We start from the raw sequence: 7,011 nt of genomic DNA, 5'->3' as shown, positions 1-7,011 counted from the left end.
CTCACAATACGTTTGGGTCTGCCAGGACGGACCGGCATCTTCCCCACCATCAGAGCCAACTCACCACCAGATGGTGATCAGTTGACAGCTCCACCCCTCTCTTCACCCGAGTGTCCAAAACATGTGGCCGCAAGTCAGATGATACGACTACAAAGTCGATCATCGAACTGCGGCCTAGGGTATCCTGGTGCCAAGTGCACATATGGAGACCCTTATGTTTGAACATGGCGTTTGTTATGGACAATCCGTGATGGGCACAGAAGTCCAGTAACCGAACACCGCTCGGGTTCAGAATCGGGGGGGGCGTTCCTCCCAATCACACCTCTCCAGGTCTCACTGTCATTGCCCACGTGAGCATTGAAGTCCCCCAGCAGAACGATGGAGTCCCCAGATGGAGCGCCCTCCAGCACACCCTCCAAGGACTCCAAAAAGGGTGGGTACTCTGCACTGCCGTTTGGTGCATAAGCACAAACAACAGTCAGGACCCGTCCCCCCACCCTCAGGCGGAGGGAGGCTACCCTCTCGTCCACTGGGGTAAACCCCAATGTACAGGCGCCAAGCCGGGGGGCAATAAGTATACCCACACCTGCTCGGCGCCTCTCACCCTGGGCAACTCCAGAGTGGAAGAGTGTCCAACCCCTCTCGAGAGGACTGGTACCAGAACCCAAGCTGTGCGTGGAGGTGAGCCCGACTATATCTAGTCGGAACCTCTCAGCCTCACACACCAGCTCAGGCTCCTTCCCTGCCAGAGAGGTGACATTCCATGTCCCAAGAGCTAGTTTTTGTTGCCGGGGATCGGACCGCCAAGATCCCTGTCTTCTGCAGCTGCCCAGCTCACACGGCACCCAACCCCTTTGGCCCCTCCTACCAGTGGTGAGCCCATGGGAAGGGACTTCAATACATATTTTTGCTTTTATTACACATGCCCTGTCTGTGTGTTTCTATCTATCTATCTATCTATCTATCTATCTATCTATCTATCTATCTATCTATCTATCTATCTATCTATCTATCTATCTATCTATCTATCTATCTATCTATCTATCTATCTATCTAATTAGACCAATTATCGATTATATGTTATGCATCACTATTATTTGTGTGTAAATGGCAAATGGACTGTCACTTCTATAGTGCTTTTCTACCTTTGGTACTCAAAGCGCTTCACACTGTACCTCATACCTCCTGATGACGCAGCATCGGGAGCAACTGGGGGTTCAGTATCTTGCTCAAGGATACTTCAACATGGTCACAATGGCCGGGCATTGAACCCACAACCTGCCGGTTGGGAAAGGACCACTCTACCACTGAGCCATGCCACCCCCAGTGTGTTAATTAATTTGAGAATAATGATAATTTCATTTGTGGTTTGCAGTCTGTGATTATTTATTTACTGGACAAAGTATCAGTTCTAATATTTATATTTAAAAAATAAATCTTATTGATACAAATAGTGATCAAAGGTAGTGATGTCCCACCACACCATAGTCGAAACATTTAATATTATAGACCACACTATATAGTTAAATATGCTCATAAGTTAACTTTACCAGCTAGAGTATGGCAGCAAATTTTGCATTTTCCTTTTAAGGTCTTGAAATCATTATTAAATAAATTAATCCCCGAATTTTGAAAAAGTAACTTGAACTTGAGCATTATTCTACAAATAGAGTAATATTATAAAGGAAAAGTATTACTTTCACATGCAGGTAACTAGTAATATGTAATATATTACATTTCGGAAGTAACTTGCCCAACACTGGTTAAATGCGGCATTAAGTATTGCACATCTTGTTCCACACGCCTCTGCCTCGGCCTCTGTAAACATGCAAGAGAGAGAATTGCTCTGTCCTAGAATTTCAACTTCGATACCGATACCCAGTTCAGTATCGATACTTGATACCATTTCGATACCACACCGAACAAATTAAAGAACAGGCTTTTTTTTTTTAATTTTTTTTTTTTACTGTAAAACTTTTTTTAACGCCCAAAACTTAAATGATCATTAATACAATCGTTATTTTAAGAGGTAGTGCAAAGAAATAGTACAACTTCAGTATTTAATTTCGACAACCCTCTGTACAGTCAATGCCTGGAACACATTTTAAGTTGTCTGATCCTGGGGTAGTGCAAAACAAAGGAAGAAGTAGTGTAAAGAACAAAAAAAAAAAAACAACAATTATTTATTTGTAAAATGTCTGAACTAGTGCAAATAAATAACCATACTGTGCAACACCAATAGCACATCATTTTCAAGTTGTTTGAGGTAGTGAAAAAGAATAACACCCACCACTTACAGTAACATAAATTGACAACAAAATCTGTAAGTTGTCTGAGTATCTAGACCCACATGTTTATCTATTAAGGCAAGCCAACAAGTCACAGATAATAATAACAATAGTAATAATAAAAAAACCTAAAGAAAATAATTTAAAATACTTTCAGTTATTGGCTATCCAGAACAGTAGCAGATAGGGTTGGGCATCGTTTGAATTTGGACGATTCCGTTTCCGATGTTTTGATTCGATTCTGGTTTCTAACAATTTGTAATTCCGATTCGTAACATAAAAAAATAGGAGGAGTTATTTTTGGACAATTTACATAACTTCTCTGTTCTTCAATTTCATGAACTTTTTACTATTTGTGAACTTTACCATGGATTACTTAAAGGGCTGTTATTATTATTATTATTATCTCGTATTATTTTTCACAAGAGCTCTATTTTTGAGAAGTTCAAGACAATACAATAATGCAGCTGTCACTGAAAACATGCTACTGAACACCAATTGATTGGCTAACCTTGTCTTGCTTTAGAAAGAAAATATATATGACAAACATAACGCTGCATTTTATGGGCAAGCAAGGAAAGGCTATCTAATCTCAGCAGTCTATTTAAACATATGATGCATATGTATGTACAGTGTTTATGTAAAGGCTGCGGCTGCGTATGCTATACGCTAAATATTAGCTGGATAGGTTCAATTGTGTGTTGAATTTTTGTTTGCTCGCTCAATGTTGCCATTAAACGTACTTAGCCGATTCTGACTTTTAGGTCATAAACTGCATCGCGTCAGTTCCATGGCGAGGCGTCGGCCGAATGAGTGAGCCGGGCCGCAGCCCGGGGAGGATCAGCGACCCCACAAAGTTAAGAAGATAAGAAGGGCTTTATTTATCCCACAGTGGGTACATTTTCAGTGTTACAGCAGCAAAGGTATAGGTCACACAGGGACGGACAGCGGCATAATGTAGCCATTAAGTATAACATTAAGGGCAAACATTCAGGATCAAACCTATGTAAATATACGCAGTAACATGTGTATATACACATGTATATACACGCCAACATACATCTACATAAAAAGTATGAGGAACACTCATTTTAGCCTGTACATAGTACAAAGGAAAAATACTCTAAGTAAGTGACAGTGCTGCAGTGCTTTAGTGAAATGTAAGGAACAGCATTGGATAAAAATAAAACTACGGTATTACAGTAGTGGGGAATAAGATAAGATAAGATAAGATATGAAGGCCTTTATTGATACCACAGTGGAGAAATTCTCAGTGTTACAGCAGAAAAGATATAGGTCACACAGGGACGGCGGCATAATGTAGCCATTAATGTATAACATTAACGGCAAACATTCAGGATCAAACCTATGTAAATATACGCAGTAACATGTGTACATACACATGTATATACACACCAACATAAAAAGTATGAGGAACACTCATTTTAGCCTGTACATAGTACAGAGGAAAAATACTCTAAGTAAGTGACAGTGCTGCAGTGCTGTAGTAAAATGTGAGGAACAGCATTGGATAAAAATAAAACTAGACTAACAGTAGTGGGGAATGTTGAGTATTGCACGATATGAGCTCAGGTGCAGGACTGCACAATTGCACTAATGTCCGCCAGTTTGTAGAGACTACACAATGTTCTTGTTAAAAAGTCTGACAGCAGCAGGCAAGAAGGAGCGTCGGAATCTCTCCTTTGCACAGCGAGGGTGTAACAGTCTGTCACTGAAGGAGCTGTGGAGTGCTGTTAGAGTGCCCTGGAGGGGGTGGGCCGGGTTGTCCAGCATTGATGACAGTTTAGCCATCATCCCCCTGTCCCCCACTGAGTCCACCGAGTCCAGGGAGCAGCCCAGGCCAGCCCTTGACCAGTTTGTCCAGCCTCTTCTTGTCCCGGGCCGAGACGCCGCCTGCCCAGGAGAATACTCCCTGGAAAATGACCGATGCAACCACCGAGTCATAAAAGTTTCTGAGGAGTGTCCCCTAACCCCAAATCCCTCTGTGTTGTCGCTCCAGTCCAGTTTATTGTTTAGATGAACACCCAGGTACTTGTAAGTTGAAACTCTCTCAACATCGGTTCCCCGGATATTCACTGGTGCAGGTGCAGAGTGTTGGCGACTACAGAAATCCACCACCATCTCTTTTGATTTCCCCGCATTGATCAGGAGGCGGTCCTGCTGGTACCAGTCCACAAAATCCTGAGTAAGTTCTCTGTACTCCCGATCGTCTCCGTCTGTGATGAGGCCGACAATCGCAGAGTCGTCAGATAACCTCTGCAGGTGACTTGTGGTGGTGGGCCACTCCCGCCCGCTCCAGCTTGTCTCCCAATAGGGTGGGCTGGATGGTGTTGAAAGCACTGGAGAAATCAAAGAACATGATCCTCACAGTGCTCCCCGCCTTCTGCAGGTGGGAGAGTGAAGTGTGGAGGAGGTAGATGATGGCATCATCCACACTGATGCCAGGCTGGTATGCGAACTGGAGTGGGTCCATTGAGAAGCTCACCAGGGGGCGCAGGTGGACAAGGACCAGTCTCTCCAGGGTCTTCATCAGGTGAGACGTCAGCGCCACTGGTCTGAAGCTGTTGAGCTCCTTCGGGAGGGGGGGTCTTTGGCACCGGTACCAAGCAGGATGTTTTCCATAGCTGGGGGACTCTGCCCAGCTTCAGGCTCAGGTTGAACATGTGCTGGACAATTCCACACAGCTGGTCTGCGCAGGATTTGAGGAGCTGGGGGCTGGTGCCATCTGGACCCGCTGCCTTCCTTGCCTTCATCTTCTTAAGCTGGTTTTTCACCTGAGATGTTGTGAAGGCCAAGGCAGGGCAGGAGGGAGTGGTGGCTGTCTGGTGGAGTTGGGAGCTGGAGACTGTGGAGAAAAGGGGGGAGGGCGTGACACACCCAGCAGGAGGAGTTGGTGGAGGCTGCAGCTGGAGAGACTGAGTGGGTGTAGGCATCTGATCGAACCTATTGAAAAAGAGGTTCAGCTCATTTTCCCACTGCATATATATGTATATATATGTGTATATATATATATATATATATATATATATATATATATATATATATATATATATATATATATATATATTAGTGCTGTCAAACGATTGAAATTTTAATTGTAGTTAATCGCGTTTTTCATAGTTAGCTCATAGTTAATCACATATTTTACTTATTGTAAAAAAAGAATCCCTTGATTTTTCTATGACATTATTTTCTTGAATTTAAATACCCTTAACATGAATAAGAGGATTGATTTTCTTATGCAAATACTTTATTAAAGCGAAGTTAACCCAAACATATTTTTTAAGAATATGCTCCATGCAAGCCCACTAGTTGAAACAAGGCATTCTGATCAATATTGCGTTTGTGGAATCAGAGTTAATCCACCTGTTTTTAGTCATCACTGCGGGCGGCAATTTTGTCACGTCTTTCAACTGAAAATGATATCCCAGTTGCTCAGGGCTCAGGTAACGATCACAGCTCACCTGTTTTCTGAAACTGAGCCATGATTGGTCGTTATTTGAGCCCTCAGGGCATCTGTGAAGTAATTTTCAGTCGACAGAAGTGATAAAATGGCCGACCCCTGAGATGGTAAAAAATGTATGGATTTTACAACTTAACTCATATTCCACAAACAAAATATTAATCAGAATGCCTTGTTTTAACTAGGGGGCCTGCTTAGAACATATTCTGGAAAAAAAAATGTTTGGGTGGACTTCCCTTTCAATTGAAAAAACAAGCATTGGATTCAACTCACGCAAACAGTACCCCAGCCCTTTCAAACACATACACAAACACACGCACATGCACACACACACAATCAGGTGACTTGCTGCTCAAGCTCTGCTTGATGTTAGAACGACTAAAAAGATTATTACTCGCTGCTCGAGTGTCTAATAAACTTATTTTGTTTATTAAAATTCTGTTGTGGGTATATTTTAATGTAAATTGTGTCAGATGAGAAACAGTCCACTGAGAGAGAGAGAGGTGAATTAGAGCGCTGCTGTTCACGTCTGAGACGTAACAAAACACTGTCAAACCTCTATTGTAACCCACCATACCACGGCCTCCGAAGATAAGGAAGAACAACTTTTGAGCGTTACACTTCCAACAACGTACGTCACGACTAGGGATGTGCGCGACTAGTCGTTTACCCGTTTAACCGTCTACGATTTATTAAAAGTTTTGTATTTTACTAGTCGGTTAAACGCGGCATTAAGTATCACACATCTTATTCCACACGCCTCTGCCTTGGCCTCTGTAAACATGCTGAGCACCAAGAGAGAGAATTGCTCCCCCCCCCCCACACCCCCTCTAAAAAAATCCCAATTTTTTTTTGTGTAAACATTCATATTACATTAAAAATGCGACCTCTGTCTTGTCTGCTGAATGAACACATGCGTCGTCAAAGTGGCCCGCCTGCGCAGAAGTAGAGACGACGTCACACCCGACGTGTTTGCGGAAGTAAATGTGGTCCAGCTTGTCGGGGCATTCAAGCGATTAGGTAGTAGGTAGAGGTAGAAACAAATACAATATTTGGGGGAAATTATGAGGCTTTATTATCTCATTTCATGGAGACATCACGAACAATGAAGTCACGTCATAACCGTGTGCAAAAAATGAACCTATCTGAGCCGTGGCTGAATTACTACGATTGCCATAAATGTCCACTTTATGCTTCACGTTTCAAGTGGGATTAAATTAAAGTAAAATATAAAGTCAA

At 42.6% G+C, this 7,011-nt stretch overlaps 1 protein-coding gene across 2 annotated transcripts in view; it reads left to right on the top strand.

Annotated features, from left to right (window-relative positions):
- Nucleotides 1–7,011, top strand: part of fbxw2 (F-box and WD repeat domain containing 2) — a 74,145-nt gene that overhangs the window by 8,539 nt on the left and 58,595 nt on the right. Inside the window, exons 2-3 of one of the 2 annotated variants that reach the window (XM_086053833.1) lie at nucleotides 4,394–4,494; nucleotides 4,699–4,842. The exons of the other annotated variant lie outside the window; for it this stretch is intronic. The gene's annotated coding sequence lies outside the window, so the exon portion shown is untranslated. The remainder of the gene's footprint in view (nucleotides 1–4,393; nucleotides 4,495–4,698; nucleotides 4,843–7,011) is intronic. 2 annotated transcript variants of the gene reach the window in all.

This window comes from Filicampus tigris, chromosome 15 (genome assembly GCF_054856515.1).
Source record: "Filicampus tigris isolate MCC_2025a chromosome 15, RoL_Ftig_1.0, whole genome shotgun sequence".
NCBI lineage: Eukaryota > Metazoa > Chordata > Actinopteri > Syngnathiformes > Syngnathidae > Filicampus > Filicampus tigris.
Note: the sequence above shows the minus strand (reverse complement) of the source record. Positions and strands in the feature narration are given on the sequence as shown.